The sequence below is a fragment of the Zingiber officinale genome, chromosome 11B (genome assembly GCF_018446385.1).
Source record: "Zingiber officinale cultivar Zhangliang chromosome 11B, Zo_v1.1, whole genome shotgun sequence".
NCBI classification, from domain to species: domain Eukaryota; kingdom Viridiplantae; phylum Streptophyta; class Magnoliopsida; order Zingiberales; family Zingiberaceae; genus Zingiber; species Zingiber officinale.
Window position 1 is genome coordinate 69,294,451 of NC_056007.1, and position 15,096 is coordinate 69,309,546.

Below are 15,096 nucleotides of genomic sequence, written 5' to 3' on the forward strand. Positions count from 1 at the left end.
TCGCTTGTTGCTCCATCCGCTCGGCTTGCACCTTCTGTTTCTGTTGCTCCACAAGCTTAACTGCTCTTGCCTCGATCAGAGTGTCGAGCTCCTCCGTAGAGAGCATCACCGTATGCGGTCGTCCAGCTTTGTCCATTGCTTCCGGTTGGATGCAGGTGCGTTCCCACAGACGGTGCCAAATTGATCCTGTTCGAACGCTGAATCAACGGACACTGGGCACGTGGCGCTCTCCTAGTTGCTGACGTAGATCTCCGACGGGTCGTACGGCGCTCCGGCGAACCTGCACAGAAGTCGGGCCAGGGAGGGGTCCCCGGCGACGACCCTCCGACGCTCAAATCAGGCAAGCAAGCAGTGAAAAAAGTGGCCCCAAAGATGTTGAATGCGTACCTCCGACAAAGGATGAGGGCGTTTATATAGGGCAGCGGAGAAGCGAGTGTACACATACCGAGGTGTACACGTGTCCATGGCCCATACCCAGTACGGGCTTGTCAGTGAGCTTACCTGACCCATACTGCTACGGTCCAAGCATGTCCTCGATGGGACAGCGGAACCCCCTGTCATAAGATTCGGAGTATGGCCTACATGTGGAACATACCCGCTGTCAGGAAAAGATGTCCTTTTCCCCTTTGCTCCCGATCTGGCGTCCGGCCGGCCAGCTTCCGCGACATCCGGCCGGACGTATACGGTGGTTTACTTGGGGAGATTCTCAATCACGCGCTTTGTGGAGACTATTAGCAGTATGCTACCTTATGGCTTTGGCCAAGCGTGCAGTCCGCTCGGCCCTGCGATCTTGTCCACTGAGCGCCGGAACCCTGGCTTTCGACAGGGCGCCTTTAACCATCAACCAGACACCGGGCGGCCGGCCTGCCGGACCCACCCCTCTCCGGCCGGACACCTGCCACTTTGACTTCCACGTGGCGTTGATTCCACCGGACGGGGGTCCCCTGTTCTTACAACCGGATCAATAAACATGGTTAGAAAAAAGGAAAGTTTTATCAAAATTAAAATCTTCCTTTCAATCTACAAATAAGGAAAGATATCAAATCTTTTCTTAATCTTTTGTAGAAAGTTATAAAATGAAAGATTTAAATTTTAAACTCTCTTTTAAAATCATGGTATCCACATAAGAAAAATTTAAATAAAAATCCCTTTTTATTTTCTAGTGGCCAGTCACCTAAGCTTGAGACCCAAGCTTTGGCCGGCCACCTAAAATTGGCTCCACCATTAGCTTTGGCCGGCCCTAGCTTGGCCGGCCACCTTAAGGTGGGTAGAAAGGTGGGTATGGGTGGATATAATTCTCTATATACAAGAGGCTACGATAGGGACCAAGAGGAGGAATTAGTTTTGGTCTCCCGATGAAATTAAGCTTCCTGTGTTCACCCCGAACACTCAACTTAATTTCATCAATAATAATTCATACCACTAAAGAATTATTATTGAACTATCGCACCAATCCCAAATTACGTTTTGGGCTCCTTCTTATTATGAGTGTGTTAGTCTCCCTGTGTTTAAGATGTCGAATGTCCACTAATTAATTGAGTTTCTGACAACTTATTTTAATTAATATCTCAGTTCAAGAGTAGTATCACTCAACCTTATCGTCATGTCGGACTAAGTCCACCTGTAGGGTTTAACATGACAATCTTTATGAGCTCCTCTTGGGGACATTATCAACCTAGATTATTAGGACATAGTTTCCTTCTATAATCAACAACACACACTATAAGTAATATCATTTCCCAACTTATCGGGCCTTTTGATTTATCGAGCTAAATCTCACCCTTTGATAAGTCAAAGAAATAAATACTAAATATATATGCTTGTTATTATATTAGGATTAAGAGCACACACTTCCATAATAACTAAGGTCTTGTTCTTTTATTAAGTCAGTATAAAAAGAACTTACCTTAAATGATCATACTCAATACACTTAGAGTATACTAGTGTAATTTATTAGTCAAGATAAACTAATACATAATTACACTACGACTATTCCAACGATTTGTTCCTTTCCATCTTAGTCGTGAGCAACTGTTTATAATTTATAAAGAACTGATAACATGATCTTCTGTGAGTGACATCATTCACCATGTTATCTATAATATAAATTAATTGAACAACTACACTTAGCAAATAAATGTAGACATTTGACCAATGTGATTCTTTTATTTCTAAATAAATATTTACAAAAGCTAGACTTTTAGTATACATTCCAACATTCTACACCTATATAAGGTCGTCCAAAGCAATCTAAAAAAAAATAGAGGCAAGAACAAATCATAAGTTTTGGTTCGTCCATTATCATCAAGTTGAGATTTGGTTTGTGAACCTTTAAGGAGCTGTTTGATTCTGTGATTGTTCTTCCGACAATAAGCATGAAGATAGCATTTTGTCATCGCTGATTGCACACGAAGAACAAAGGATCATCTGCAAGTCATTGTAAGTTTTACAAGTTTCGATTTTTGTGTCTGTATTTCAAGTATTTAAGAACAACATCATAGGAGGATAAGAGGAATCGCAAGAGGAATCACCAAATTAAGAGAAGAGGAATCGTCAGAGGAGAAGAGCAGGAGATTCACCGAACAAGGAGAGGAATCATCGGAGCAAAAGCCACGGTAGAGAAGAAAATCGCTCCGAAAGAAAAGTCTATGTGGGGTAGGGTTTTCTGTTAATTTTAGCTATGATTTTTAAGGTAAATTCGTCGCTAATATAATAACTTTAGTGATGATTTTTAATTAAAAATTGTCACTAATATAATAGTTTTGGGACGATTTTAATTAAAATCATCACAAATATTTTGTTAATATTTTAGCAGTGTTTTAATCCCGAAACGTCACTAATATAATTATTATTTGCGACGATTTTAATTAAAATCATCACTAACATTTTAAAATTATACGAGTTTTAATTATTAGCGGCAAATTATTATATATCGTCACTAAAAGTTTATAACTTAGCGACGAATATTACATATTTCATCGCAAATGGTTCCATTTCTAATGAAATAATATTTTTTAGTACGCTTATTTGCAACAATCCGTTATTTTGTCGTTAACACCACTTTTTAACTAGAATTGTTAATTCATCGTTAATATTTTGTTGCTATTTTAATAATTTGTTGCAGTAAATTAAAGTTGTTTAAGGAAGAAAAGAATATCCTTTGCGTGAGAGAGAAAATCATGTATCTTGACTTATCTTCCTTGGGGCTTACCGATGAGAGAGAATCTTCACTAGGCCACCATGTATGTTCTAAACTAGTCACGAAGACGACCGCATGGGTTGAGGGTCATGTACTGATTAGCTGCGTGCATGAAGGTGGAGCATCTAGGATTATGATCGTACTTCTGACATTGTCGAGTTGTCAATCATCACCTTCGGAATACATAGCCTAATGAGGATGCCATGAGATATTAGAGGTCGAGGCCGAATAGGATTTGACTCGGTGAGGATCCTTTATGGTCCGCAGATGGTGATGGCCATGTGGACAAGGGATAAGGGAGGTGAATACTCACACATGATTATTGTCGGATAAACCCGGGCTGCATCAACCGTCTCATTTTCTAAAGGGATCCAGCGAGAATACAATTGTTAAAGTTGTTAAGTGTTAGTGGTGGCTCGAAGGCCTAGTAGTCCATTCTTATGTGCAAAATATGTTGCTTGCACGTTATCTTCTTTAAAAAAAAAAAAAAAACTGAATTTGTTGACTTGTCTATTTCTATCTTTCTCCTTATCGCCACAACATTATTCGTTTAACAACTCATACTATTTCATCGACGGTGTAGAAGAATCAAAGAGGATCCACAAATATAATTAAAAAAATAGAGGGAAGGTAGCGTGCTTGAATCTTGCATGGTTTTTGTGATATCGTGCGAAACAGTAGCAGCGTTGATTTTTAGATATATATATATATATATTCTTCCTATATATAGATGAGTATTGATTTATATAAATCAGTATTAAAATAGTATTGATTTATATAAATCAGTATCAAAACAAAATCAATATTAATATTAGTATTGATTTTTAGAGACCAACATTGGTATTAATTTGAAACTAGCATCAATCAGCATCATATTAATATTGATACCAAGGCGAATAGCACCACTATTGATACTGATTTGTACATATCAATATCATCGTTGATGCTAATTTATGCAAAACTGCATCACGTTGATGTTGATTTACGTAAATCATCACTAACATTAATTTACGCTAATTAGTATCATGTTAGTGTTAGTTTTTAAAGATCAACACTAATATCGGTGCTAGTTTTTAAAGATCATTACTAGTGCTGGTTTGAAGCTAGGACCAGCCAGCATCACGTTGATGTTGGTCTTAAAGATGAACACCACGCTGGTGCTGACCTTTCAAGACCAACACCAATAGTGGTGCTAACCAACACCACTGTTGGTGTTGATTTATATAAATCGGCACGGTACCATGATAAAGTTCAATAAGGATCAAATTTATTTACCTCAATATTCTTTCATATAAATAAAACATATTTATAAAAAAAACGTTGGTTAAAGACTCATTTACTGTTGGCGCAGGGAGCACCAGACGATTGAACCTAAGTTTTGATTATGACAAAAGGTCCAAAGTTAAGATTACTTGTTATCTAATAAGGTTGAATGAGTTTGCAAGAAAGTCCTAAGTATTCTTAGATAAAAGACCTAATGGATTCTACGCAAGTAGAAAACTCTAGGGGGAGGTAACCCTAGGTGGTGGAAATTCCTAACTACGATTAGGCAAGGCGAAGTCTTGACAGGTTAAGCACTTTGGGGAAAATCCTAGAGTCGGAGACTCTAGGTGAAAATCTTGGTGGTCGCGGACCAAGTGTAAGTTTGGACGGGTCGTGGAGCGGACGTTCAGCATGAAGACCTAAAGTCTCGGACGCTAAGCAAAAGTCCAGACGATCTCGAGGACCGGTCTAGCTAAAGGTAAACTCTCTTTAGAGGAGTAGGTGAGGACTCATTCCCCCGAGGAGGGAACAGTAGGCGTCGGTTCAGCCTAGTGTTTCAACGAAACTCAAAGTCAGAACCAGACAGTCCGAGGTTGTCAAATTCATAGTAAAATTCATATTCTAGATATTGGTTATTGCCTGGACGAACTTTATTTTACAGAAAATAAAGTGTTGGAAAAAATTGGTCTGGGCGCCCAGAGTTGGTCCAGGCGCCCGGATCTAGTTCGTGCGCCTGGAATGCCAAGACTTATCTCATCGCCAGTTTAGAGCGCGCTGATTGGATGGGCTGACATCACGGTTCAGGTGCCTGGAAGGGATCCAAGCGCCCGGAACAGCGTATATAAGCAGCATTCAACCAAGAGCCAGAGACACTACTTGCATCTGCGATTGCTTTCTTGCGCACTGCTCTAAAGACGTTCCTGCGACTCCACAACATGACTCCGACGATCGAGTGTCGCTGCTCCGACGACTGAGCAACACAACTCCGACGATAGAGTGCCGCCACTCCTGTTGGTTGGTCCTAGGAAGATAGTACCGGTTCTACTGTACAAAAAATTTGTACAAGTGTCAAACATTTCCTAAACAACCTATTATGTTCTTTAGAAGTTAAATTAGGAATCGCAAACGGAACTTAACATTATTGATTCCAAATTTAATTTATCTGTTCTTAATGGTTTAAACATGGATCGCAAGCGGAACTTAACACTATTGATCCAAATCAACTTATGTTATAAATTTAATTAAATATTAATTTCCAAAATTAGCTTCCAGGACTGCATGGCGAGGCGCATGACCTTCTTGGGTATGGGAGCATCCACCACCGCCTAGACAAAGTCTTTTAAGGAAAGCTAATATTTAATTTCCTTATATAACTCTAGGTTTAACCAAAATGAACAATCGAATCACAAATTCGAAAAATAAAACAAAAGAAATACAAATTCAAAACAAATCCGAAAACTCTAGAATCATATGTCTTTTGTGTTTGGTATTTCCAAAAATAACTATACAAAGAAAACTAGTATGATGCGGAAAATAATTACTAGTTATACATTTCTTTGTAAGCAAATAACCTCTTGATCTTCTACTGTATTCCTCTTCTTATCCCAGACGTTGTGTGGACAACGTTCTACCGAGATGAGAATCCACCTAAGCCACCTTCTTCTCCAAGCAAGATTCGGCCACCACAATTCTCCAAGAGAAGTAGAGGTCCGGCCACCACCATCAAGCTCCAAGGGATGCTAGAAACAAAGTCTTCTTTCTCTCCTTCTTCTCCTAGCTAGAACCGGTCATCAACGAGGGCTCCAAGAGAAGATGAAACCGGCCACTAAAGAAGAAGAGAAGAGGAGAGGAAGAACCTCTAGGGCCGGCCACACCAAGGAGGAAAAGAGAGGAAGAAAAAGAATAGAGTTGTTCACCTTTGAAGGCACCTCTACCCTCTCTTTTATAATCCTTGGCCTTGGCAAATAAGGAAAATTTAAATAAAAACTTCCTTATTACTTTGTCATGAAAAGAAAATTTTAATTAATTAAAATTAAAATCCTTTTCTCAATTGTAATGGTCGGCCACCTCTAATTCTCCATCAAGAAAAGTTTTTATTCACAAGAATTAAAACTTCCTAATTTGTTTCCGAAAATTTATAAAAAAATTTCCAATAATTTTTCCCTTCATGGTGGTTTGTAAAAAGGAAATTTTATAAATTAAAATCTTTCTTTTAAACATGTGGATGATTTCCAAAAAGGAAAGTTATCTCTAAAAATTAAAATCTCCTTTCAATCTACAAATAAGGAAAGATATCAAATCTTTTCTTAATCCTTTGTAGAAATTTATAAAAGAGAATATTTAATTTTTAAAGTCTCTTTTAAATCATGAACATGGTTAAAAAAGGAAAGTTTTCTCAAAATTAAAATCTACCTTTCAATCTACAAATAAGGAAAGATTTCAAAACTTTTCTTAATCTTTTGTAGAAAGCTATAAAAGGAAAGATTTAAATTTTAAACTCACTTTTAAAACCATGAAATCCACATAAGAAAAATTTATGAATAAAATCCCTTTTAATATGATGTGGCCGGCCACACCAAGCTTGGTTCAAGCTAGGGTCGGCCACACCAACTCAACTCATCCTATTTACTTGGTCGGCCCAAGCTTGGGTTCCAAGCTTGCTTGGCCGGCCCCATTAGGATGGGTATAAAGGTGGGTAAGAAGTGGGTATGTGGTAGGTATAAATCTCTATATACAAGAGGCTACAATAGGGATCAAGAGGAGAAATTGGTTTTGGTCTCCCGATGAAATTAAGCTTCCCATGTTCACCTCGAGCACACAACTTAACTTCATCAATAATAATTCATACCACTAAAGAATTATTATTGAACTACCGCATCAATCCCAAATTACATTTTGGGCTCCTTCTTATTATGAGTGTGTTAGTCTCCCTGTGTTTAAGATGTCGAATGTCCACTAATTAAATGAGTTACTGACAACTCACTTAATTAATATCTTAATCCAAGAGTAGTACCACTCAACCTCATTGTCATGTCGGACTAAGTCCACCTGCAGGGTTTAACATGACAATCCTTATGAGCTCCTCTTTGGGTCATTCTCAACCTAGATTACTAGGACACAGTTTCCTTCTATAATCAACAACACACACTATAAGTAATATCATTTCCCAACTTATCGGGCTTATTGATTTATCGAGCTAAATCTCACTCATTGATAAGTCAAAGAAATAAATACTAAATATATGTGTTTGTTATTATATTAGGATTAAAAGCACACACTTCCATAATAACTAAGGTCTAGTTCTTTTATCAAGTCAGTATAAAAAGAACTTACCTAAAATGGTCCTACTCAATACAATTAGAGTGTACTAGTGTAATTTATTAGTCAAGATAAACTAATATCTAATTACACTACGACTATTCCAATGGTTTGTTCCTTTCCATCTTAGTTGTGAGCAACTGTTTATAATTTATAAAGAACTGATAACATGATCTTCTGTATGTGACACCACACACCATGTTATCTACAATATAAATTAATTGAACAACTACACTTAACAAATAAATGTAGGTATTTGACCATTGTGATTCTTTATTTCTAAATAAATGTTTATACAAAAGCTAGGCTTTTAGTATACACTCTAACAACTCCAACAACTGAAAGCACAACCTTCTAAATCCCTAGAAGTTGTTGGTATACTTTTAATTACTGCACTTAAATTATAAATCCATTGTATTCGTCTTTGTAAAGATTTGCCAAACTGATAGTGAATTCTTAACGAAAGCGGCCAACGATCATAGGTCTTGGAGTAGGAGTCGTCACAGACTTTGAACTAAGTAAAAACAAACTGTGTTAGTTGTGTTTGTCTTATCTTCTGTCTTTCTTTCCGTTGTATTATCTATGATCGTGTTTTTCGAAACGGATTAGTCACGAGCACTATTCACCCCCCCTCTAGCGCAATGATCCTACAATTGGTATCAGAGCGGGGTCGCTTCGAATCGATGAAACCACCATTCAAGTAATTTTTTCATGGTATTAGTGTTTTATTTTTTCGGAGTCGATCGGAATCGGCACAGTTGCCTTATTCCGATCAGTTTTATTGCAATCGAGATTTCTTCCTTCTTGAAGCTGGTGCAACACCACTCGAGTTCGTTTATTTAAATTCTTTATCTCACACTACTAATCCAAGACTCAGTCTTAGTATAAGTTGTTTTTTAATTGTATGCAAGATTTCCATAATGGTACACCAAGAAGGTTATACCACTGCACATCCTCCCCTCTTCTCTAGCGAATTCTTCAGCTATTGGAAGGGACAAATGGAGTACCACCTCAAGACGCAAGTCGAGATGTAGATAATCATCCAGATGGGATTTGCATATCCCATTGAAGATGGAGTCCTCGTCCCGTGCGAAAAATGGGATGCACCAACATGAAAGAAGATCGAGGCTGATGCAAAGATTACTCAGACTCTATAATGCGGCCTGACAAAAGAAGAGCTTAATCGAGTTGGCACATTCTCAAGCACAAAGGAGCTGTGGGAAAAGTTGATTGATCTGCACAAGGGAACTTCCGACACAAAGATAAGCAAACGTGATTTGATATTAAATAAATAGTATAATATAAAAATGTAGGAAGGTGAATTGGCAAGCCAACTTCATGTGTGGATTCAAGACCTGCTCAATGGCCTCCATGCAATCAGTCAGAAGGTGGAAAACTGTGATGTCATCAGGTATGCACTCAACGCCTTTCCGAGGAATACTTTGTGGGCATCCATGGTCGATGCTTACAAAGTTTTTAAGGACCTTTCTTTAATAAAATTAGATGAATTATTTTCTAAATTTGAGCTTCATGAACAAACTAATACTAGTCGAGTCAAGAAAGGTATTGCTTTGATTGCAAGAACAAACAAAACGCGAAAACCAAAAACCAAGCGTCGACCCAAACCTGAGTCTGAAGATGAACCAGACTCAGAAGACGATGATGATGAGATAACTGTCGAACTCATCAACCTTGTATGAAAACTCTACAAGAAGAAGAAAGGATTCACCAAAAAGGACATCAAGAAGGTGATTTAGTCAAAGATAGTGCAACCGAGTCCAAAAGTCAAGTCCAAAGTAACTTGCTATGGCTACAACAAAAAGGGACACATCAAAGCCAACTATCTGAACCAAAAGGAAACGAAGAAGCAACAGAAGAAGAAAGCACTATAGGCGACGTGAGATGAGTCATCTTCAGAAGATTCTGATGAAGAGCTCGAACAAATAAGCTTCCTCATACTTACAGCCTGAGAACAAGTCAACGAGTCTGAAATCGAGAGCGAGTCAGAAACAGAGCCTGAGAGAAGCCATGAATCCGTATTCATTTCCGAAGAGCCTAACCCCACTGTAAGTTCTTCTCAAATAGATAAACCACGTGGCTTGATTATTGGCTAGTCCGTATTCATTTCAGGGGAGTTGGTTCCATCTCACTTCACTTTTCTATTTTCTTGTGTATATTTCTTTGCTTTGTCTGCTTTATTTGTTTTTGCATGGTACTTGTTTCTTATCTTGCCTAGTCAGGTTTTCATAATAAATTCCCTATACATTCTTTTTGTCATCTAGAAATTGTGAAAGTTAGTTAAATTTGATTGTCAAATTTGATGATTTATTGTCATGATTGGATTCTTGGATTACATATAGTTACAACTTGGTGATGAATTCTATGTTGATAGATTGAGATGATAATTTTTTATATACCTAGTGAGAATTTTTAAGCCTATTATTCCTATTGATGTGTGATGCATTCGTGGTTAATGTTACTCTAGAACTTGCTTAATTCTTTCGAGACCACATTATTATAGGATTGCATAATTTTTATGAAGGTTATCTTACTTTCTTTTATTCATTCCTTTTGTAACATGTTTCTTGAATAAAATCCATATCATTTATCATATCATTATTTTCTCTCTTCATTTATTTCCATTTATTTCACTCTCTATTTCACTTTTGTATGTGGATATTTTTGGATGTTCCATGATGAGTGTTTTGTTCGAGACGGACAAAAATTTAAGTGTGGGGGGAGAGAAATAGCTTAGTTGAATTTAGGGGAAGTATAGGTAAAACATGCTTGATCATCATAGGTAAACCATGTTATTTGTCTTTTTATTTGAGCTATTGATGATGTTGTATAGTGATGCACAACATGTTGAAAAAAAAGTGAAAAAAGAAAACAAAAAAAAAATCAGAAACAAAAAAAGAACAAGAAAAAAAGGAAAAAAAAAATCAAAAACATAAGAATCAAAAGAAAAAAATAGAAAAAGAAAAATGCTTTTGACATATTGTGCTATTTTATATTCCTTTGTGATAGAATTTTTAGAAGAGACAATCTTTATTGTAGTAATATTTCGATTCTATTGTATATCATGAGTGATATTCTTATTGAAAAGCTATAGTAGAGGTTGTCTACATGTTTATTGGATTTATGAAAAATTTTGACATGTGATATTTTGTATTCATTTATGGTAGAATTTTTGTGAGTGATAATTTTTATTGTAGCAACATTTAGATATTATTGTATATTATGAGTAGATTTTTATTGAAATGCTAGAGTAGAGGTTGTTCACATGTTTATTGGAGTTGTGAGAGCTAGCTTGGAAGTTTGGATGAGAAATATTTTTGGGCATTGTTTACTTGTACTCATCTATGTAACATTCCAATATTGTCTTCCACCATTACCTTGCTTAATCTTTCTTATTGTTTTTCTTACACTATCATTTGCTTTGATTCATGTTTTCTTTACATTTCAAATAATGCCTTCATTATTTTATTGTGCACTCTTATGTATATAGTGGTGGAGATTAGAAGCAAAGCAAGCATATGGTAGTGCATAAATCATGAATAGCTTGAGTGAGCTCCACTATTGCATTTATATGAGAGGAGAGCCACCATTACTTTCCTTGTGAGGTTATGCTATTATCATTTTCAGTTTATCTATTATGGATTGAAGTTATCATATTTTTTAATTAATGTATGAATTGAATTCATGATTGTTTGGGTCATTTGAATTAGACAATCCTAGGTAACTTTCTTTTCACTATTTTCTATATATGATTGAGAATTGCTAAGGGAATGCATCTTAGTTATTTTCTTATTTTATTTACATGCTTGAGACGAGTAAGAATAAGTGTGGGGGAGTTGATGACTAGCATTTTTGTACATTATTTTGGCTCTTATTATTGACATTTTTACCTTCTCACATACTTAATTTGGTGTTTATACTGTGTTGTGAGTAGGACCTTATTTTGGACTTAAATGTAAATTTTCTACAATTATGGAATTTAATCACATGTTGCTATTTTGGTTTTGTAGGAAATTCAAAGAGCCATGAATTAGGGTCAGATCAGATCGAATCTAGCTTGATTTGGAGGTCAAACGGAGGAGATCAAGCTGAATCAATATGAACCGTTGATCCAGATCAAGAGAGATCTTCCCCTTTCATTTAGATCTAAGTATCCTACCCTTGATCTAGATCTGAAATGATATGGACCATTGGATCCAAGCAAGAAGATAACTTGATCTAAACTATTCATCAGCGAGATCAATGGCTAGGTCTTCATCCATCTCCTTCATCAAAATGAATAGCTTAAATGAAGATCCCCTTCATCACTTTAATCAAATGGTCAAGATCAACTCTTCATCAAGATGGATGGCCCAGATTCAAAGAGGAAAAATCCTCTCTTAAATCCCTGGAAACGTCGCCAATTTGATTATGACCCAATTTTATCGTGAAATAGGCATCAAACAATGAAGTACCAAACCCCTCTTACACTAATGTCATCCGCCAACGAATGTAACAGTAAGTGATAAACTTAAGATCATATGATATTTCTATTTTGGGGATTTTTAATATGGAAATGGGGGTTTTGGATTTTGATTCTAAATCTAACAAATGAAAAGCAAAGCAAGTAGGAAACTAATCTAGTGCTGGAATGAAATCTAATTAAGTGTCTACAATTAATCTACAACATATTGTCACTCTACGTTATGGTTTAACGACCAACACAATTAAACTAAGGAAGGAAATAGAAAAACATTAAATAAAACCTAATCTAATAAATGAAAACAATGCAAGTAATAACGTTAAATCTAACCTAACTATAATTGTAGAAAATAAAAGAGCAACATGAAATAAAGTAAGCATTTAACAAACCCTAAAGCATTAAAGAAATCTAATCTAACCTAACATAATTACATTCAATCAAAACTAGAACTTAACGAAATTGAAAGAACAAGACAAAGCAAGAATTAAACAAACTAAAATGCATCAAATTAAACATAATTAATGGTTGAAGCAATTCATCGAACACTTTGTAGGCATGAATTAAGTTGAACTAAATACGTGCAAAGTAAACATGGAAGATCAAATTTACTACAAGCATTCAACAAGAAGCATCAATACAAGCAAATTGACAAAATTAATAAACATTAACATGAATAAACCTAAGTTAATTCAACCACAATTCGCCCTTTAACTTCAAGTACCAACGACTACCCTTCGTCGTCACACGAAAGACTCGGCGATCGAACCTCGAAAGTCAGTGGACAACAGTGAAGAACTATTGGGCAACTTGCTTTGACAACAACGATGATGAACGTATCTTCCACCGAAGAACCCCTTCGCTGGAAGTTGACCGGAAATGAAGGTGCTGTGAATGGGATGAACTTCCGCTCCTTATTGCTCTGCCGCCTGAACCCCAGTTGGTAGAAGCTTCGGAAGGAAGTCAGAAGATGGAGGTCACACCGGAGAAACCCTCTCCGGCGAGGTGAAGATGACCGGAGCTCGCTACCTCCGTTGCCTCTTGAATCCTTGCTTTGCAACCACTACGATAGAGACTCGAGGAAGCAAGGGAAGTAGATGAAGACACCGGAGAAACCTCTCTGGTGAGTTGAGCACGATCAGAGTCGTCGTCGCTGTTTGCCGCCTCCTGGAAGAGACTGTTGTCGCTCGCTGGAGAGGAATCAAAAAGAGAAGGTGGAAAGGGTCGGTCAGTCGGCGGCAGTAAAGGTAAGGGAAGAGTGGCCGCTAGTCGGTGGTGAGGAAGAAAGAAGAAAGAGGAGGTGTCGGCGGTGTGAGGGCACGCGACACACCCCCACCCTTTATATAGCGTTCCTGTAGCGCGTGTGCACGCTTCCCCAAGCGAGCACACTTCTCAAAGTTTCTCCTAAAAAGACTTGTCAATAAAGTGTCTCTGGCACAATACCTTAACAAGCCGAGTATATCTCTGATGTGACAGTGGAAGCTTCCGTCGTACGATCTTCTTGTCAACATGCCTGGTGTCAGCGGCATTAACTCCCAAATGGATGTCGAGAGATAACACCGCGGGTCCGTTGCTAGGCCGAGTGCGTTAGCCGCTTGACCGGAACTTCGCTGCTCCTGTGCGGCATCCGCTCGGCTGGAACTCCACTGCGCCTATGTCGCGTCCTGTTGCCAGGCTAAGCGGGGTTAGCTGCTCGGCCAGAACTTTGTTACGCCCGTGCCAAGCCTGTTGCCGGGTCGAGCGGGGTAGCTGCTCGGCTAGGATTTTGTAATATCGTCCGACCAACCAATACAGTTATCATCCATTCGGTCATATAATACCTGAACGTTAATCACCCTAACTTTGACCTCCACCGTGGCAGCTAACCCCTACAGGGTGGACCCCTCCTTATCGTCGTATCAAATATGTTTAGTTTAAAAATAGGGGAGCAAAATTCATTATTAATCAAATAAACCTATCCAAGACCAGTACTAAAGTTATGTTGGTTAGTGCAATACAATGTTGGTACTAGTTTGCGTAAGTCAATATCAATGTGATGTTGATTTACATAAACTAGTGCCAATAATGGTGCTTATTAGCATCACTATGTTGGCTGGTGTTGATTTCAAACCAGCGTTGGTGCTGGTCTTTAAAGACCAGAACCAACACAAGTATTGATCTTTAAACATCAGCACCAACCTTGGTGCTGGTTTGTAAAAACCAGCACCACCTTGCATGTAGGAGAGAAATTTACATGTAGGAGAAAGAAGAAAATTACATGTGTTAAGAGAGAAAAAAAAATCATTATTGACCGCGTCAGAGCATCCACGTTAAATGTTGCCCACCATTGTGCAGGGTAAATCATTGGTGTTAGTTTGTAAAAATTAACACCACTTTACATACAAAAGAGAATAAAATTAATAACTAATATCACTTTACATACAAGAGAGATAGGAGAATTATTTCATACAAATGAGAGAGATTACAAAATTTGAATCAAAGTTGTATCATATGGTCACATAGACTGTCACCCATAAAGGGTGTGTAGGATATCTATATATACACCGTAGGTGCACACGTCGACCTTGCAATCTAAGGACATATCAAATATAAGATTTATGAGATATTTATAAAATCAAATAACTAAATAAAAAAACTTGAACTATTGTTTACCATAAGGTTTGAGATAAAAAAAAGTTCTCTTAGAACTCTAATCTCATATTAAATCATAAAAAAAATTATATTTAGAACTCGAAGATTGAAGAGGTTCAATCAATCTGAGCGATGGAAGGCAAGTGATAAACTTGGAATGTCATTTTCAACCCTTTTAAAATAATCAAATCAATTCAGGGAATAAGCA